This window comes from Suncus etruscus, chromosome 14, assembly GCF_024139225.1.
Source record: "Suncus etruscus isolate mSunEtr1 chromosome 14, mSunEtr1.pri.cur, whole genome shotgun sequence".
Classification (NCBI taxonomy): Eukaryota; Metazoa; Chordata; class Mammalia; order Eulipotyphla; family Soricidae; genus Suncus; species Suncus etruscus.
Genome location: NC_064861.1, coordinates 71,846,407 through 71,868,493, shown reverse-complemented (window position 1 = coordinate 71,868,493; position 22,087 = coordinate 71,846,407).

Genomic DNA, 22,087 nt, shown 5'->3' with positions numbered 1-22,087 from the left:
TCTTTCTTTCTTTCTTTCTTTCTTTCTTTCTTTCTTTCTTTCTTTCTTTCTTTCTTTCTTTCTTTCTCTCTCTCTCTCTCTCTCTCTCTCTCTCTCTTTCTCTCTCTCTCTCTCTCTCGAATTTCAGGAGCTCCATAACTGGTGATCCTTGGTATTCCCACACTATGAGCTTCATCCCTATGCCCTCTTCTGAATATGTTGTTGCTGTTCTCATCCTATTAACCCTCATACCAAGCTTACCTTGATACCAGGCACAGAATATGAAAATATCTCCAAAATTAAATATAAATAGAATTCCCATATAACCCAGTGATACCACTTTTTTGACAGCTATCTCTTTAATACAAAAACATTCATTTTAAAGGATCTATGCCCACAACCATGTCCATCACAGCACTGTGTTCAATAGCCAAGATATGGGAACTAACCAAATGACCCAACCACAAATGAATGGATCAAGAAAATTGGCGTAAGGAGGCAGAGAGAGAGAGAGAGAGAGAGAGAGAGAGAGAGAGAGAGAGAGAGAGAGAGAGAGTAAGTAGTAAGTAGGAATCTTGCTGATCTGAGTTCAATCCCTAAATTTCCATATGGTCTCACAAGTACCACAGGAGTAATACTGAGTGCGTAGCTAGGAGTAACCTCTGAGTGACATCAAGTTTTCCCCCACCAAAACAAAACAAAACAAAACAAAACAAAAAAACAGCAAGGTAGCAACTAAGATCCAAGAAAACATGATGGGAGAAGTGATCCACACATTTGTGTTGGGAGAATTGAGAGGAATGGGTATGTGGTTCTTGGGGGAGGGATGGATACACTGGTGTTGGGTGTGGTGCTGAAAGTTCGTGCATGAAAAACCACTATCAATAGTATTTTAAACCATAGAATCTTAAATTTTTGAAATAAAATTAGTTATAAAAATGAATAATTTCAGGTATGGGATTAGGGCCCATCCAAGGCCAATATGATTTCTTTTTAACTATTTACATCTAAAGAGATCCTATTTCCAAAAGAGACCACATTCTCAGGTTCTAGATACATATCACTTTAGGGAGAAGGAGAGTGTAAAACTCCTAAGCCCCATACATTAACCCAATGAATCTTTCTACCCACCACTACCATAGTCATATTCCAAAATACTGCTTATTTTATTCCTCAAGTTCTCAAACCATAAAACAACTTTGGATTTCTACATTTCATTTGCCACCATCAGCTATCTAAGCAGTTTGTTCTGAAGACAGTCATTGCTTCTATATTGAATATTGGGAAAAGTTGTGACCATGAGAAAAGAGAAATGCCAGGGAGCTAAGAATCCAACCTGTTTTTTTCTCTGAATGTAATGTGTTTTTCAGCATGGGGAATCTGCAGCAATCTGTTGCATAGAAAGTGTTTGGTGAGTTGAGATCACTCTCATGTCCTCTATCTGACTTTGAAGAGTCCTTTATTAGCTGTCACTGCATCATCCGCTACCGTCAGCATTTGCTAAGTAAAAATTAGGTGCTCTCAACAAATACTTGTTGGCTGATTGATTAATCCATCAACCAAGTTTCCTGCTCTGAAGAATTTTTAATGTGGGTCTCCAGGGGGCTGAAATGGGGGGCAGCAGAGGGGCAAAGGTATTGGCAGTGGAGACACTTGGTCAGCATTCCCACCTAAAACTTCTGGGGCCCGCCCAACATGCCCATTTGCTCAAGAACCCACTTTTAGACCTGTTAGGAGAAATGACAACAAAGACGTTTGGAACCATGGACGATGGGGTCCAAGGCATAGAGTTTCAAGTTCCTATTAAAAGCAGCTAATATCATCTTTGTTTTCTGCAGCAAGTATTCTAGAAAGGCAGGAAGCTGACCCTCCATTGGAGATATGCCTGATGCTGGGTACTCTCCTGTATCACTGAAGGACTGGAATCCCAGGAGCTTTTATTACACAGCTTTTATTGCACTCAACTCAGGCAATTTGCACCCATAATTTTAAATACTGGGATCTCCTAATATCGTGGTGAAATTTCCCAGAGAATGAAGGTGAGACAATGCTTCCAACACAACTAACTATTGCATTCAGTAGTGCTTCAGTAGCAGAATGCAAATAGATTTCTTGAGTTCTAATGATGAAAACTAATGACTTTGTTAAATATAAAGTGATAGGAAGAGGCCCTCAGTTTACTATGTTTTTACCCATAGGTATCACAACTATTAAACTCAACTGAGTCCAACCCAGACTGATGTGAGGTGAGGCAATGACAGTCAGGCCGCTAATAAGTTGAAAGTCACATACACCCACTATTTTATTTTTCTGTGCTCCTTTTTTCTATTTTAAGTGTCCTAAGTCATCGTTTTCCTTAACACTTATTCCTTTGGGGATTACAGAACTAAAGCAGGCTTTATTTTGTTTCAGTGTGCCTGTATCCATTTCAATAGCCTTGCTAATACATACTCATTTTCAGATTTGAGGTGCTTAATAGATTGGGAATATGAGGTCATGTGTCCAAAAAGATAATTATCACCCTGGGCACTGATTGAATGGTTTCATTGTCCTGAAAACCCACTGGGATTCAAAAAAAAAAAAAGAACTTTTTGTTATGGTTTGACTTGATGAAATGAAAGTATATGTGAGTGAGAGTGAGTGAGTGAGTGAATGTGTGTGTGTGATTCCTAAAACTTCACATGAGGCAATTTGCCTTTCCAAAACCACAGAAAGTTAACTTTGCTACTGTGAAAGTGAACTTTCAATAGCAGATAAATCAGTAGAACAAAGAAATGCGAGATCTGCAAAAATTCCATTGGGCAATGAATTGGAATGAAGTGAGACATAATCACATATGCCTGTTAGGTGCCTAAGTACATCTTTCTCCTAAATTCCCGACACTTGTAGGGGGAGAAATCAACTGTTTTCACCCCATGTCTTTCCACATAGAATTCAGTGCAAACAGTGTGATCACAGCTTCTTTCCTTCCCAGATGCAGATGGGGCTCCAGCTTTGCATCTTCTCAGGGGACTCTGGATGGCAAATGAGGGTCACCCCTGGGAAGGTCTGAAGACTTTTATTTAAAGGGGTTCTAAGAAGGAACATTCAACTTCATACTCAAAACAGGATAGTTCACACACCTGGAAGAAAGAACTGTAGCTCACATAATCAGCAGCTTTCCAAGAATTTCCTTCCATGTGTTCCAGGCCTTTGTGTCAATGGAGGAGATGTCTAGGAGAATGGGACTGGTGTTGACCTGGGTGGCTGTTTCTCTTGGATGGCTCAGTAGTATTTATCAATCCAACTCTCAAAATCTTAGCCTGCCTGAACACAGAACCCCAGTAAATGGAGTTTATGTCTCAATCTCCGGCTAAGAAAGTCATGTTGTCTCTTTTTCATTTTAAACCTCTTCCTCCATACATTCCTCAGCAGTATATAGCATTATAGCTTTAACCACTCCATTATAGCTTTCAAATTGAGTCTCGTCAATAACTCTGATGAGGTGGATGAACCAGGGTGAATAAACTAACCTTTACAAGCTCTGTCTCCTAACATGAGAATTGAACATGTTGGGGCTGGAGTAGTGGTGCAAGTGGTAAGGTGTCTGCTTTGACTGCGCTAGCCTAGACAGACTGCGGTTCGATCCCCCAGCATTCCCTACGGTCCCTCAAGATAGGAGCAATTTGTGAGTGCATAGCCAGGAGTAACCCCTGAGAGTCAATGGATATGGCTCCCAAACCCCCCAAAAATTTTGAAAAAAAAAAGAAAATGTCACCAGTCCCTCCAAACTGCCAGATTCAGAGAGGCCTCTGCCATGTGCCATATCCTAACTGGGTAGCTGGGTAACCATCTTCTCTACCAGAACTTTTGAACACCGTGTTTGCATTTCAAAGATAACTTAAAACTATTGTCATATTCTGGATTCTGTGAATGGCAACTTAACTGTCATTGCATTTTCATGCCAATTGATTGCAAATAAGCATGCATTATATAATACAAATTTGTAGCTACTACTACTGAGAAAAAGAAGCAAATTCAAAATCACATATAACTGTGAAATGTCAAGGACACCACACTTATACAAGTGTATATAACTACACCACAGTTTCCAGAATAAGTAGAGAAGAATTGCGAGGTGCTCTCCTGTAAGCATAAAAAAGCAGAAAATGTAGCTAGACTCTAGCATTCAGTAAACAAAGCTCCCTACAAGCTTGGGACCAGTTTCAGCAGAACGTATGATCCATCACATTTAATTTAAAAAAGTTAGTCTGAGTCTTAAATATGTTACATCTTCATTGGTCCTTAAATTATTAATTAGTTCTGTTTCATTGTTTCATAGAAGCAATGAGTATTTGGAAGAATAAACGGGACTTCTTACATTGTAAATATTTAAATAATATCATTCATAAAGAAACGTGTTGGATCTTTTCCTCTGTACTTTCCACATATTCTGTGCACCATGAAGGTGAAGAAACATCCTAAGGATGAGTGTAAAATTCTATACAGCAAATGGCTCCTAGAAGGGGCATTCCTGCTGCTGCATTTACTGTTTAGGGGGTGTTGGACAGAAAGTGCCACCTCCAGCATGGTAGAGAACAGGAAGAAAACAAAAGAACAAAAAAAAATCACACCTCTGTTGACACTTCACTTCCTGTGTGTTTCCAGGAAAATGTGCACAACACAGCGCATGTATTTGACATCTTTATTCTATCATTCGACATCATAATTCTATCCCCACCATCCCAACTCTGGTCATCAAAGAGGTTATGATTCACTCAGTAATAGACTCAACATAGGAAGCATTAATAAGATGTTCGTTGTTCATGTCAAATGCTGAGAAAAATGTATGTGTGACTCCCAAAGATGCTCTGAGCCAGCCTCTTACCTAGGTTTCATCAAGTGAGCGTCAGGATGGACTGCCAAGGTGATGGAAGCACTCCAAGGGCTCCTCCACACTCTCTGTATCCCCTCTGCACCCTGCTTTGAACTCATGGAAAGCAACGACTTTCTTGAAAGAACACTTTCCACTGGCTTTGTTATTATACTGGCTCTTTCTGAACCAAAGGGACATCATCTTTTTGCTTCCTTGAATGTTGGCAAAGAACTTCCAGTTTCTAAAAGTCTTTCAGTGACTCTCATACTAAGATGGCTGGTGGGGTTAGATGGTCAAGGTGCAGGTCTGTCACAGGACAGGTCTTTAAAATGTTCATGGAGGCCACTTCTAGTATGTTTCACCTCTCATCCTACACTCACACCCAATGCTTCTCCCTGGGAAATATGACTCTCCTGAGTGGGTGACTGTGTGTGTCAGGTAGCAACCCAGCCAGATCAAGGAGCAGATGAAATCAGATTTGCAGCTGAGAAAAGATGCTGAGGAAGGCATGACTGGGTCACAGGAGATGAGGAAGTAAGGAATCTAGTTCTTCATGCTTGGGCCTCCATCTTTATGCAACTCCTACTAAGGCCAGACCTCTGTGGTCACAATCACAAAATACTGCTACCATCTCTGGGTTACTATCATTTTCTGCCCTTGGCCTTTCCAGCCAAATAGAATTAATATACTTTCTAAAATTTTACCTCTGACACTGTTGCTAGTTCAGGGGTCCTCATGCTGCCTCTTCTTGGTTTCCTAAACCTTAATCTCACTGCTGTTCAAAATCCCTTTACACAGTTCTCCTCTTATTTCCCACTGTATATCTATTTCTCTTCAACCTCTGACACAGGAAGGGGTGATTGGCAGTGGCCTGAACAATAGATGTCACCAAGGGCAGATGGTTCTTATAGGTAGGAACAAAGTAAAGCACCATGAACACTGAAAAACATTGTAATTATTTTTTTATATATTTTATTTAAACACCTTGATTACATACATGATTGTGTTTGGGTTTCAGTCATGTAAAACATTGTAATTATTAGTACTTGCATTTGCAAGCCAGCTTAGTGTCTGAGTAGAGACTGGACATTTTTTGTTCCATAATTTCGTTTCCTTAAAATAACTTTGCATTTTCATTTCCATTTCTCATGGGAGGGAAAAAAAACTAAACCACAGCTTAAGCCTAAGACCAGATCCACTCTCAAATAGCTAAGTGAAGGCTGGAGAGTTAAGGCAACTTTGTATGCTGCTGGCCTTGCTTTGATTCCCAGATCACATGGACTCCCCAAATAAGGAAGGGTTCAAATAGCACTATCTCCTTGAATGCTCAAAAGTTTAATAATGAACTACCAACCCAGTTGGCCTAAGAATTGACAGGAAGGATCTCAGGTCCTCTGAAACATTGCTTAAGAGGCCTAAATAAATTAAAAAAAAAAAGTGGCCAGGTACAAATTCAAGATTATAATGTTCTTTCTTGGCTCATTCATTAATTGAGGAGAATGAGAACTTGGACTTCAGAATCTATTGTCTCTTTGACAAAGAATAGCTAGCCATGCCTCTTTGTCCACCCGCCATGTCAGAGAAAGGGCATCCCCACAGACAGCCGGAAGTAGATGACAGGAAACACTGAGTTCCTCTGAGTAACTGGTCCGTCTTGCACCTGGCTGGTCTGCCTGCCTCCAGGCCCTGAACCCTGGCCAGCTGCTCTATCTGAGCTGGGGCCCACCTGCTCCTCGGAGCGCTGAAGCCCATGTACTAATGTGATTTCCTTGTGGTTAGGTTGTTGAAAAGACTCAGTGTGGAAACAGGGGAAGCCCAGGGCATTAGGCACGCAGAGCTGGCAAGGAATGTGGTGGAAAGCCTGGCGATGGGACAAGGGAAGATCTTTCGATTTTGATAAAATGCATTGCATTTTTGTAATGTTTTCTTTACATGTTCATTATTAAATTCTTGAGAAAGATAGAACATTTTACTTTGGGGGGCTGGGGTGCAAGGTGGGGGGGAATAAGAACCATTCATTCTCAGTTTAGAGATGCTGTTCCTGATTCTGGGAAACTTTCCTAAACGTGTATAGAAATATATTCTTATTACAAAAGTGCACTGTCTGTTTACTCAAAATGGGGTTCATAAACCAAACCTCTGGAATCCCCAGAGAACTGATCAGAACAGGGCTCTTAAATAAAGCTTACAGGGCTATTCTCAGACTTCTCGGATCAGAACCTGAATTTCTATAAGCACTCTTGAGATTTTTGAGGGCACGTGGATTATAAAGACATACAACTCAATGGGTATCACAAAATGTTTCATTATCCTCTTTTAGCTCAAAATCACGCTCTGTCTGAATTTTCATGATTATATATTGCAACACAGTGAAATACGCCTCAGAAATCCTTTTGCGTCCATCTTTGGGCAAATAATAATGACAATTATCATCATTATTGCTATGGGTTTTTGAGTGCTAATTTTGTGCAGGGCCTTGTGCTGAATGCTTTATAAGAATGACCTCACCTCATCCTCAGAATGGCCGAACCCAAGGAGTCACTTGGTTTTCAGTTTTTAGAAGTCATGTTATTGGGGAATTTAAAAAAAAAATGTATTCCCAGAGTGATATGATTTCTACAAGGACTAGTAATAAGAATAAAGAACAGCACTTTTTTTTTATTCCAGGAACTATGTTAACTATTTACATTTATTTAAAAAATATTTAAACTGCAAACTGCTATTAATTTAATTAATTATACAGCAAACAATATGAAGAGACAAGTTTTAGATATAAATAAATGGCCAAACTCAGAGAAGGTCACTGTATGGTCTCCAGGTCACCTATCAAAATCAGCACAATCCCAGTCTGGACCAAGGTCTGTCTGATTTCACAGCTCAGATTCTCAACCCCGGGGATGTAAAGGAATGTGCTAATTTGCTTTGCTTCTTAGTCTTGGGGTCTCACCTCTCTGTCACTGCCGGGCTCTTAAGTGGGACATTCTTTCCCCAAGGCCTTTGTGTGTGACTAGACAGAGGGGATTCACAGCACTGCCTCCTCTGAGGGGCCAGGCTCAGGGGCACTGAGGGTTTGTTTTTCTAATAACAGTTGGACACAGCGGAGCTGCAGGCATTAGGATTCTCAGACATTCAGACTCTCTCGCCGCGTGGCAAACATCCCGGGACTTTGCAGGGAACAATGGGCGCTGAACTGCAGGTGACCCGACCTGCTAATCGCTGCCTGATTACCAGCTAATCAGTGCCTTGTTTGGGACACTGAATCCCAAATCCCTTTGGACTGGGCTGGGCCCTGGCAGCCAGTCATCGGTTAATGTGCCAGGGCGAGGCAGGGGGTCATATGTTCCAGTGCCGAGTGGCCAAAGGCCACCTTCAGGGAAATGGTCACGGGGTCCATCTCTCTCTAGTTGGGCCTGGACAACTCCTGCTTTTTTCACCCAGAGCAGCAAAGAGTAAGCTGGTCTCCAGAGGGAAAGCTCAGCCGGCCTTCTGGGCTCAGAGAAATGAGAGGCAACTTTTTTCCAACATGGCGGGCAAGGGTGTGTTAGCTCACACTTGTTAGAGACATAGGCATTCCTCACTCTCTGACCATCACAAGCATAACTTTACTTGTTACTTCTCACAACTGTCACCTTCATCCCATTATTCCCACCTACAAGAGCATCACCAGCTCTAAGCATAATTGGCATCACTGTTATTTATCCCCACCATCACTACTACAAGCAGCCTCACTATACTCCCAATGCTAACACTGTCTATGTCCCTCCCGGTCATTCCTACCATTACCTCCCCACCAACCCCCAAAGGTTCTCCATCATCTGTGCTAGCATCCTCATCACTATACTTACTACCAGCACCTGTCATACCACTGTCAACAACCGTAACTGTTACTTCATTTATAATCACCACCACCAACCTTCTCATCAGCCAACCCTTTTCACAAATAACATATTCCTACAACCACCACTACCTTCTGCATCAACATATCCACCATCATCTCACGACCACCCTCCCTACCACCACTATAACTATCAGAGCTGCCATTGCCACCATTTTTGTCTATGTCGCCATAGTGCATTAGAGCAATTTTAACTTGTGTAGAAAGATGTAACATCTCATAAACAAATAAAAAACAGAATGATTAGTTAGCAACAAGAGCTGACTAAACCCTCTGCTAATATCTTACTGACCTCATTAGAGATTCAATAATTGTCATAAATTTTCTTGTCACTATACTTTTTTTTTAAAGTTTCTTACTTCTCTTTAATTTTTTTTGTTTTTCTTTTTTGTTGTTGCTGTTTCTTTCTGATTTTTTTTATTCATGGAAGGAGGAAAAGATGAACAGAAGGATGTAAGGAGGGAAGGAAAGAGAGGAAGGGAAGAAGGAAGGAAGGAAGGAAGGAAGGAAGGAAGGAAGGAAGGAAGGAAGGAAGGAAGGAAGGAAGGGAGGAAGGAAGGAAGGGAGGGAGGGAGGGAGGGAGGAAGGGAGGAAGGGAGGGAGGGAGGGAGGGAGGAAGGGAGGAAGGAAGGAAGGGAGGGAGGAAGGAAGGAAGGGAGGGAGGAAGGGAGGAAGGAAGGAAGGGAGGGAGGAAGGGAGGAAGGGAGGGAGGAAGGAAGGGAAGGGAGGGAGGGAAGGGAGGGCTTTTTTATTCATAGAAGGAGAGAAAGATGGACAGAAGGATGGGAGGAGGGAAGGGAGCATTCTAACTTTTTAAATAACTTTGCTTTCACTTATCTGGAAACAAATATATTATGGTTAACTATGTGATGTATTTTCTTTAAATAATTTTTTAATTTTATGTTTCTTAAAGGATTAGTTGTTTGAATTATCATGACGTGTTTATAAAACTAGTTGTTTGAGTTTGTGTAAACAAGTTATTTACACAAATACAAATAATAGAAATATTTTGGAACCACTTTATAAGAATCAGATCATGCTAACCATTTCACGCAGTGTTTGGTGAATGTATGAACTAAAAAATAAAACCAAAACAGAATGTGTTACCCTCACTAATATAAGTATAAGCATTACCTTTACCTCAAGTCCATCTTAGTGCACAGCTTCTCCAGTTAAGATCCTCACTTGGGGGCTGGGGAGAAAGGGGGTGGGAGGGAAATGAGAGACATTGGTGGCAGAAGGGTACACGGGTAAAGGGTGATGTGCATTCTATGACTGAAACCCAAAGAATAAGCAATTTTGTAACCAGAGTGCTTAAATAAAGCAATTAAAATATATTCTTGCCTGGAAATGTTCAGAGAGGGGACAATTTAGCTCCTCCTCCCAAAGAGTGAAGGATCACCTAGGATGATACCTGGCATTCCTTAGGGGCGTGGATCTGGTCACAGTAGCACAGATCTAAGAAAGTTTTAAATTTGGAATCACCTGAAAGGGTCTAAATTTACAACCTATTTTGAAAAGTCATGTGATCTTGAGAAGTTTTCTAGCTGCCTAGACTCTGGTCCTCAAACTATGGCCCATGGGCCACATACTGTATTTGTATCTGTTTTGTTTCTTCATTGCAAAATAAGATATATGCAGTATGCATAAGAATTTGTTCATAAGTTTTGTTTTTACTATAGTCAGACCCTCCAATGGTCTGAGGGACAGTGAACTGGCCCCCTGTTTAAAAAGTTTGAGGACCCCTGGCCCAGAGTCTCTCTTTCTCCACCTAAAATAAAATGGAGAGAGATAACCTCTTCCTCAAAGGATTGGGAGAGGATTCCAGTGAGATAAGATAGGGAAAAGTCCCAGCAGATCAAAAGGCAAAGGAAGCATTCCATACATTGAGTTTCTTTATGTGCCCAACACATTAGCCTGAATCAAGGCTTGTCAGGAAGTGGGAAACATGCCCTGCTCTAGAGAACCTCCTAACAGAGCAATAAAGTCAAGTGTTGGTCTTCTTCCTTTTCCAGATAGAGCTGAGCCCTCCATGCATGCAAGTTCTCTGGGTCTACTGCTAAGGTCTAATAAAAGGCCACCTTTGCCCAGTTGCTTCAGTTCTAGGAAGCTGTTCAATGTTTGACTATATTTTCAAAACTCAATTTAAAAAAAAAAAGTTCATCAGGTTAGTTCAGCTGAGTTATTGCTCCTTGGGAGTTTTCCAAACCCTGAATTTCCTTCAGAGAGAGCTGGATTCTGTTCCATTCTTGGAATTCAGCTTCTTGCCCCTTTCTGTGACCCCTGATCGCAAATACAGTGTAAAGAAGCTGTTGTCTCTTCATGGGCAGAGAGTACCCGGGCCTCCTGCTTGCAGAACAGAATCTCTTCTCTTTTGCTTCCATGAGCACACGTGTGAGAGAAACTTGTCTGTTCTGTTCATTCCTACAGATGTCAGACACTGAGATTGTGATAGTATCTAATTTAACTGCTGTGCCAAAAAAAAAAAAAAAAAAAAAGGCATGGTAAGAAAAAAAAGGCAGATTTTAGTCTATTGCATCAAACATGGTTTCTCCACATCCCCTAAGAAAGTTACTCAGGCACCCCCTGATGTCTAACAAAGGGTACAGAAGTCTACAGAACTGTCCGAAGCTGGGTAGCAGAGGTTACATAGGGAAGGTCAGGAGAGGCAGCCGGGAGTTAGGAAACCGCATAAATAAACAGCTCAGAGTTAGCTTTGGCAATCTCAGGACCTAGCTAGGCCACCTCTCTACTGACATTAGGGCAGCCGTGAAATGCTTCAGAACTGAATTTTGTTCTCTGTGCAAGAGAAAGGACACAAGAAATAAAAAAAAAAAATTCTCTGCTAGCATGGCAGAGAGTCCAAAATGACTCTACCTCAAATGGTTTCAGAACCTCCCCTGCCCACAGTGTCTCTTGCTTGGGAAAACTGACCTTTCACATCTCCCATCCACCTGGGGATTGAACTGAACACTTAGAGGTAGCTGTCATTTTGGGAACTTCATCACCATTCCTCCCAATAACTTTGGTTTTTATGTTTTGCTCTTATTCAATGCCACATTTCTCTCCCCCCCCAAATTACAATAGAAACAAGAAAGAAAATGATGCATCAAAATTGTTGCTTCTGAGTATTTCATTAGAAACTAAATGCTTCTGGGGTCACAGTATTTTACTTCCTTATTTTCTCAACTTGGGGCTCCCCGGTTGCCTTCTTATCAGCAGTCACAGGGAGCATCTTCATGTCTTTCTAAGGAACATGAAGAGTCTTTGGGATGGTTCAAAAATGAAACTGATTGTCATGTACACAGACACCCCCATTGTAAAGTGCTCTTTAGAATTGCATCATGAATCTAGGCGTGCAAGAGCAGTATGTGAGGAGTTTTGTGATGTTCTCACTCTGCCAATACTTGGCATTATCTGACTTCCATTTTTGCCAATCTGATAGGTGAAAAGGTACATCTCACTTGATTGGGCTAACATTTCTCTGATAACTAATGAGTTTGAACACCTCGTCACACTGAGTTTGGTATTTAGTCTTCTACGTCTGTGGATTCACTGTCATGTCCTTTTGTCACCATTTCTATTAAATGTTATAATCCTTTCCTAGTCAATTTATAAGGACTTTCACCTTTTTCTCAGCCAACTTTGGACATTGGCAAATATTATGTTCCAATTTGCACTTTGAAAACTTTAGTGACACCAATCCTTTCCAAAATTTAAGAATAAAATTTATTGAAGAAAATACATTTTCAATTTAAAAACTATCAGAGTCCTCATGGCATGTAAAATTGGGTGGGGTATTAGAGTATTTCTTTACTTATCTCTAAGTCATAACAGGAAATGTTCTCTACTAACTTTATATATTTGCCTCTCCTTTAATCTCTGATTCATCTGGAGACCACCTTTGTCGAACATAGAGAAATAGATTTTATTGTTCTCCATATGGTGGCGAGTTTCTCAATACCATTTACTAAACAATCTAACCATTGCCAATGATTTATAAGCTATGTTAATCACATTTCCAGTCCTTATTTATAAATAGGCCAGTACTGTTCATCGGTCTCTGTTCTTGAGCCAGTACCAGACTGATTTTATTATTATGGTTTGTCGTATGTCAATATTTGGGAGGGCAAACCCCTCCCCCAGAGCCGCCTTTTCCATGGTTGACCGAGCTCTCCTGGGAATCTTACTCTTACTGTAGTCATCATAGCATAACATTTCTGTGTTTCACAACAATAAATTTAAAAAAATAAACACATACAGCTGGAGTTTTGATTGTGATGGCCTGGATTTGCTTTTCCTTCTTGAAACCAAGCACGTGTGGTTCTTAGGTTTGGAGTCTGCATGGAGGAAAGCCTTTGCTGCCATGTTTGAGCCTAGGTGAAGAGCTGGCTACTCCAATTAGCTGTTGTACTCCCACCTTTGGCCTGCATGACCCCCACATACCCCTGGAGAGTCTTAGGTGGCCCCTAGCAAGGGGCCAGTAGTTCTGCTAAAGCCTGAGCCTCTCGTGAATAATGACTCGGCTCAGGAAACTGTGCCTCTAGGCTCAGATTTTCTCCATTTAAACTTGTGGCTTCTTGGCCTGGTGCCTGTTCTCTTTCCAAAATGTTTGTTAGTGTAGTGGCTTTTTATGGCACTTTATGGAAAAATGAAAGACGATGGGGTGGGGGGAGATGACTGTATTCTGCAAACTAGCCTGTCTTGACCTTCGTTTACTGGAATCTGAGTCCTCTGCATACCTTGTTCGCAGGGGAGAAAAAAAACTTGAAATATATTTTTCCATCCAAACTCACAATTGGAATGTTCACTACCTCTTAACTCAGGCCAGGACAAATGCAGCCCAGGCTTGGAAGAAAAAAAAAAAAACAGCATATTTTTCAAAGAAGCTGTGCATAGACTTCGAAGGAGCATTAACAACTTCAGTTATGTGCGTGCGGGGTCGAGAGAGGGCCAAGGTGGTGAGGCTCAGAGACCGGAAGCTTCACCTATGCTATCAAACTAGACCAGAGGCCTGGACTGGGCCGGAAGTATCACCTCTGCCATCAAAGCAGAGCTGAGTCCTGGACTAAGGACAACACTACCAGGTTTCCTCCTCCTCTTCACCCACCTTAAGAGTCTCTTGGGCTTCTCCTGAGCTAAAGAAGTGGTGCCTAGGAAAATGCAATCTAAAGGTCCCACACCTCCTCTCCATCATGAAAGAGCCATAAGTCAGCACAGGGAAGAAAAACCCAAAGAAGGTTTTTCTAGAAAAAGGCTTGTTTTTCTTAGAATGAGTGCCTATATTCTACACAAATTTGAGATTATCTCCAGCAATTATCTAAAATTAACTGTGGTTTTCAAATGAAAAACATTTAGGGGAGGATCAGGGGAGGATCAGATAAGGGGAGGCCTATTTATAATTCTGGTGGGGGAGGTTGGGTGTGGAGAGAGAGAGGAAGAGAAAGAGAGAGAGGCAGAGACAGAGACAGAGACACAGAGAAAGAGAGATCTACATAGACTGATCTAGAATGTTTCCTTGAGTACCAAAGCCTGGAGAAGACTCTCAAACTGCCCTTGCCCCCATTAACTACAGGAAGGGGAATTTTCCTCTTCATCACCTGTTACTTTATAAAGAGAACCCTGTTCCAAAGCCTTCTGTTGGTTTTTCATCTCGGGGATATACAGGGAATGTATGTTACCTCTGAACCTCTGACTGTGTTCTCGGTCTAAATGTGTGCTCATTCCAGACTTGCAGATATCAGCTAGTGATTTGAGATATCAAGTGAGTCTTCACAGGTTGAAACTACCCCTACCTGATACAGCAGAATTCAAAATGAGAAACATAGAATGTGGTCTAGAACTAATATCCTCTTGTTGTGCACATACTAGAGGGTCCTGAACACACATGTTAATAATAGAGGAAGGCCCTGAGTACAAACGTTCATCCCTGGAGAGGAAAGATTCAGTGAAGAACATATGGGTTGCCCTGCTGGAGATGAAAAAATGATACTCAAAGAGACCTCTGGGCTACAGATAATACAGGCCTGAGCACAGAACCTCAGTCTTACCTATCATACCAAACAACCTCTCACCAACTATGCTCATCCTTGTTCTATTCAGCAGGGTTCCATGCCTTCCCAAATACAGAAATATACACAGACACAGAGAAACATACACAAAGACACACAGACACACATTCATCAAAACACATGTATAGAAGCATACAGACATACATAACATACATAAAATATACAATACACAAAAATGCATGTACAGTAACATAGAGACACACAGAAACACACAGATACACAGACACATGCAGAAACATGCACTTAATGAGGATTGTTCTTTCAAGTGTGAGATAGATGACCCTATACATATGTTGTGAGAGGAAGTGTGTATTTTAAAAGAACCCTGTTCTTGGGGCTGGAGTGGTGGTGCAGTGGTAGGGTGTTTGCCTTGCATGCAGCTGACTTAGGACAGACCACGGTTCGATCCCTTGATGCCCCTTTTGATTCCCCAAGCAGGAGCAATTTCTGAGCACATAGCCAGGAGTAACCCCTGAGCGTCACTGAGTATGGCCCAAAACCTAAAATAAAATAAAATAAAATAAAAAAGAACCCTGTTCTAGAAGGGCAGAAACGATCACTAAAACAAATGCTTCCAGCAGGCTCCAGTAGTTGAGTAACAAGTCTAGCCTGGGAGAAACTCTGTGTTCGATTCCCTAGTACTGCAGTACTAACTTGCCATACATACTGCTCTGGTATCACATGCTCTCCTACAGGACCATCAGGTTTGACACCAACTTCCACCAACAAACAGAGAGCATTCCTGAGAAGATTTCACCTTCCCTAACACTCCATAAAAATATTTTCAGTACGGCTCTCCTGAGAACCCAGAGCCCCCAAGGATGACACAGCTTATCTGAGACAGACCCAGCACATATCTGCCCAAGGTCATTGCAGACATGGGAAAGCAAACCTTAAGAGGAGGGAGCACTACATTGGTCAGAAGCTGAGCAGTTTTCAACAGCTGGAGGCAAGAACCACTCACTTCCCACTGGGTAGTGGTGATGCCTCCTCCCGCCAAGGTCCATGAGCTACCAACCATATCGTGAGGCCACCACGCTCTGTCTATATTGTTTCTGCCTCCCTGACTCCTTCTCCCAGACACAGGCTGGCAAAAAGAAAATGACCCCAAACACCAAAAACAACCCAGTGGGCAATATTTAACCCACGCTGTTCCAGACTTCTCTGGCATGGACCAGTTCCTTGGCCCACCTTTGTTCCAGAAAGAAATGAGCATGAAATGCAGGACAGTTTTTCTAACCTCTTTCAGCTTGAAACCCGTGTTTCCTGTGCACTCAGATGGCCCTAATGGAAACCAAACCATTCTCTGAGGTTCCTCAAGTCTTCATGCCCCCAAGTCAAGTACCCACGTGGTTCCACAAATGGCCCCAACCAAAACATTTTTTTTACAAATATCGAGTACAACATGAAGTGACCATCGCTAATTCAAAGAGGCAGACATATTTCTTCAAGGTTGAACAGAGGTGAACCTTTCCCAAGATTCTAGCTCAAGGCCACACTTGCCCAAGGAAAATCTCAACCCACCCACTCACAAACTTTTGTTTATCTGGCCATTAAAAGGACTCAAAGTAAAACAACTTTTACTTTCCAGCTCTCTGAATAGAAACTGTTTGTCCAGCTGCACTGTCTGATGGGGATACCAAGACCCCCTTTGGTCATAGTGTATTTTTTTTTTCAGAATAGGAGGAACGTTTCTTTCAGAATGTGCTTGGGCTAAAGTGAGCACAGTGCCGTTTATTTATTCTGTTTTATCGCACACCTGTTTGGATATGGGCTGCTTTTTGGTATTAAAGATAGCATGTCTTGCCAATTGCTTTATCTGCATTTTCTCTCTCTTTTTTTTCTGCAAATGTTTCTTATTAAACACCAGTTGCTCTACAAATATTATTGAGGAGAAAAAGGAACCTCATTGTTGCTTATTTCTACCTTGCCATCACTGATGAAATAAGGGCCAGGAATCTGGTGAAAATACGGAAGATCCTGCAATGGTTCCTGAGCATGATGACTGGTGCCTACGCACATATGTGGCATGTTTCCCACAGACCTGACATCGGCTAATTGCTCATCAGACATGAAACAGAAAGAAAAAAAGAGTGTTTCAGCAAGGGCCACATTACTGCACTGATAGAGAAAAAAAAGGTTTTGAAGTCTTTCTAGATAAAAATATAAAAATGGCAAAACATCGCTTTTAAAAGACCTGCTAATTTTGAGTTACTATGGTATGGAAAAGGGGACATAGTGGATCTGAATTCTAAGGAACTATTTTATTTCTTACACATAGAAACACTTAGCTGACAGTGTTTATCAGACTTATAAGAACGTTTCAATATAATTTTTTTGGCTTTTGTTTTGTTTTGTTTTTTGGTTTGTTTTTTTAGGTCATACTCGGCAGTGCTCATGGCTTACTCTTGGCTCTCTGCTCTCGAATCACTCCTGGCAGATTCAAAAAACCATATGGAGTACAGGGAATCGAACCAGGTCAGTTGTGTGCAAGGCAAGTGCTTTCCCCACTGTACTCTTAGCAGATGTAGGTTATGATAGCTAAACAGTGATTAGAGGAGTTTATTCGTCAGACAGTGATGAGTAGCTTTCCTGGGCTTAGCTTTGTGCTGGATCTGAGGAAGAGTGTGAAATGCAACAGGATATCAATTTCCCTATATCGACCATTCACAACCCAGTACATGGTAGGTCCCAATGTAGTGTCTGAAGAATTTTAACACTAATGTATAGATTCCTAAAGCACCATACCGAGGAAGCCTAATCTCAGTTTGTAGGCCTGAGATCTATATGTTTATAGGAAGTGGTTAATTTTATTCTGCAGAGTTCTTTTTTTTTTCTTTTCTTTTCTTGGCTTTGCTTTGTTTTAGTTTTGGTTTTGGTTTGGTTTTTGGCTCACAACCCGTAGTACTAGGGATCATGCAAGTCAGAGCTTGGACAGAAAATGCCTTGCCTGCTATACTATCTCTTTGGCCCCAAATTTTATCCTCTAGTATAAAACCCTGATTAAAATGTTAGCTTGGCCAACTGTATCAACTATCTATTGAGGCATTCACCCAATTACCATTCCTGCATCCCTCACAATCGAGTGACTTAAAATAGCGAGTATCTGATAACTCCACATTTCTGGGGGCTTGAAATCTGAATGTGGCTGGGTGCCTTAGCCCTAAGAATTCATAGGGTTATAATCAAGCTCTTGTCTACAGCTGAAGGTTTCATTGAAGTGGGGTGAGAGAGAGTTATTCCTAGTTCCATCAGAAGACACTTGTAACGTTTCATTCCTTACCATCTATTGGTTAAAAAGTGTTCCCTGTTTTTCAGTATCGGGGCCTCCCCATATGGAAAGATAGAAATATAGAAACTGACTTCCCTCCAGAAGAGTCAGAGGACAAAAAAAAAAAACAACTGAGCAAGGATGAAGCTCCATTATTTTTGTAATCTCACTTTGGACAGGCATCTATCCAGTCACTGTGGTTATCTTAGGTTTGATGCAAGTGAACCAGTGTGGCCAGCCTTCACCTATAGAGCACAGATAACCCCGCATATAAAAACCAAGAGGCAGCACAACAGTCCTTGGGGACTTATTTTATAGGCAGCTTTCCACAGACAGGGTGACCAATAAGACTAAAGACTTGATCAGGAGCCCCCACTATGTTCTGGCAATGTGATTGCTTTCCAAGTCAGCTCCTGGACATAGCCAAGAACATCTACCTATATCTGTATTCAAGGCTGCTGCTTCTGCTACGAGGTTCAGCTTTTCATAGCATCTCAGGAAGCCTCTGAAAGAGGCACATCAAGACACCTTATTGCCTCTGTAGTTTTGGATATTTTGAGTCCCCAGTATTTTGAATCTGGGGACTCCTGGAGGTTGTTTTCCTCCTTTCATGCCCACATAGTCTCCTCTTATTTTCCTTTGTTCACTTGGTTGTGAAATAGGGATAATGAATGAATAACTCTTACAGAGTTGTCTTGAGAATTAAAATGGCAGAGCTATTAAGTGCCCATATCAGTATTGGAGGTTTCTACAAGTGAGAACCCTCTTTTGTCCCAAACTGATCCCCTTTGGAGACAAGATTATAACAGACAAGATTAACAGTCACTATTGAATAATGTGGCTATTATCATAAGACAGAGAATGAGCATGCTAATACAGATCATTAGAACTGGCAGGTTTCAGGGAGAGTTGGCTCAGATCTGGAAGTTATCTGCATGTCAGGCAACAAACATTTAGTTGCTTAATTTTGTAGAGGTGAGAACTGGGTAGGATTCTGTGTCCCCCAAGGAGGACTAATGTGGTCAGAACCTGCCCAGGGGTTCACAGCAATAGTTGATCATGTATGCTTAAAAAATGTATTTCGGTATTTTAGTTGGTATGAGAGTGTGTTCACAGGCTGATGTCTAGCTATCAATTCTGAGAAAGGAACTGTGGAAAGACTTAGCAGAGGGAATAGAAAAGTCTTCGCTGAGAAAGAGGCAAGAAAATGGCAGTTGAGGTTGAGGTTACAGTTGAGGTTACATAGGAAAAGGATGAGGGAAATGACTTTTTCTTCCAAAGACTCAGCATGTGCATATATTCAGAGACTGATAAAGGCATAATACATGTAAAGGTCCTAGCAACGAATGATGATCCTAAAGCTAAGAGGACAAGAGAGAAATTGCAGGCACTCTAGTCAGAGAAAGGATTTATGCTTGATAGGCTTAAAAAATCAGCAGGAAGGATTGAAGTCAAGGCCCAATGTAGCCATGCTTGCTTTCTACAAGATATTGTAGAAGATATTGTTACTGATATTGTTAACAAGATATTGTTACTGGAGATATTGTAACCCAACTAAAGTATCAGTGTTGTGATCACCTTCTCCCAGTTTGCCATCACGAACCCACAGGCACAAATAGTTAAAGAACACACAGTTTCTGGCAGGCAGCCCTGCTGGAGAACACAAACAAGTTCCCAGACCTTTGGAGTCAACCCACCAGCCTAAGTTCAAGACCTCAGAACCAGTCAGGCAGTACTGACATCCCCCAGGTATGTGCGATATTTTCAAGACATTAACATGACCATGACTGACTTCTGGGGATGAGATTCCAAAAAAGCAAAATTGTAAGGTGGGAATGGAACATTGCTTTAAAGATGACTAGATTTCTTCCCACATTGCTGTGGAAATATTTCAGCACATGCTGGAAAGATAGTACAGTGGGTAAAGCACTTGCCTTGCACATGGCTGACAGGGTTTTAATTGTATTCCATTTTAAAAATAGAAAAAAATAATCAAGTAGAGAGGCCTGATGTTTAAATAAATGAAAAAAAAAAGGTTCTTGAGCAATAGGACAATAGGCATCCTGCATCAGTGGTATTTTTTTTTTGGCCCACACCCTTTGATGCTCAGGGTTTACTCCTGGCTAAGCACTCAGAAATTGCCCCTGGCTTGGGGGGACCATATGGGACACCGGGGATCGAACCTCGGTCCTTCCTTGGCTAGCGCTTGCAAGGCAGACACCTTACCTCTAGCACCACCTCGCTGGCCCCAGCATCAGTGGTATTTCCAGATAGATCTTTCCACAGTGCTAAGGTGTTGACAATGAAAGAGAACCTAGTACTTTGTTGGTGTGACTTGCCTGGTTCATTGAGGCTGCTGATGAGTAAAGTTCTTCTCTGAGGAAGACAACTAAAAATGTCTGCAGACATTGACAAATGTCCCCTGATGAGGGACAAAATTGTCCCTGCTCTCCTTTGAGAAGGATTGATTTGCAGAAAATTTTTGACAGCCTTCAAAATAGCATATGGTGATGCAGACTTAAGAAAGAGAAAACTAGGGCCCGGAGAGATAGCACAGCGGCATTTGCCTCGCAAGCAGCCGATCCGGGACCAAAGGTGGTTGGTTCGAATCCCGGTGTCCCATATGGTCCCCTGTGCCTGCCAGGAGCTATTTCTGAGCAGACAGCCAGGAGTAACCCCTGAGCACCGCCGGGTGTGGCCCAAAAACCAGAAAAAAAAAAAAAAAAAGAAAGAAAAAGAAAACTCAAAACTGGACAGAGAGAATGATCTTATCTATGCAAAACAGGAGGGAATGGAGAAGGAAGAAAAGAGAACAACAGGGGAAAGAAGAAGGACAGGAGGGTGGGGAGGGAAACAAGAAAAGTCAAGAAATTAAAAGGGGCTGAAAGATAAGAGCCACAACATTTAAAAATACTGATTTTGAGTGGTGAAATGATAATCATGTAGATCTTTCTATAATGTTCTCACATTTTCCACAGTGACTGCAGATTACTTCAACAATCCACATGCAGAGAAAATATGCAGAGAAAACAACTTGAGAAAACTAAGCAAATACATAAGGAAAGATATTGCTTCTGATTTCTTTACATGGCTATTTTCAGAAAAGCATGTTTTTTTTTCCCCTTCATCTTCCCACTTCTGAAAATGGCCTCTTCTTCTGGATTCATCTGGGGCCTCCAGATGTCAGCCATGTGACTGAGTGGCTAAGTCTGTGGCTAGCCCACAGGATGTCTTAGTAGCTCAACCCAAAGGCTAATTCCCCCAAACCTCCAGAAGAAATTGGCTAGAATGCCGTCATTTCAACATGGATCGAAACTGGTACTCTCATCTTCATTAGCATAAAATACAGACACTCAGATCTTTCTAGAAGCAGCACCAATAATTTGTGAGAAACTATTGGGATAGTCTATGGAATATAGAAAATGTATCTCTTTGGGAGTTGAGGAGGTGGTCCAAAGTGGCAAAGTACGCAGAGCTCACACATGTGAGACCCCAAGTTCTATTCTCAGTGTCATAGGTTCCCTTTCAGCATTACCAGGAGTAGTAGCCCCCAAATATCTCCTGAACTGTCTCTGGCATTTGAGCACTTCCACATGTGGCCCTTCATAATGCCAAACACATTTTTTAGGTAGCTCCCTGGATGTAACCTAAATGCTATTGATAACTAGCTAAAGACCAACTGATCTATCTACATACATACATACATAAATATACATACACACACCCATACTCAGTGAACTCAATGGAATATTACTCAGTAATAAAAAAGAAACAAACTCTATCCGGTGTAACCTCAGAGATGCCTGAGGTCATTGAGCTAATAGGACCCAGAAAGTTAAGACAATTGACAGATGGTTCCAGTCACGTGATGAACATATTGGCTCACTATAACATAAATAGCTCTTTGACTCTGAAAAAAAAAAGGTGGTTTCAATGGGGAGGGGAACAGGGATGGGAGTATTATGTAGTGGGCAGAATGATGGCTCTGGAACTTTGGTGGTGGTGGGTGAAACCGA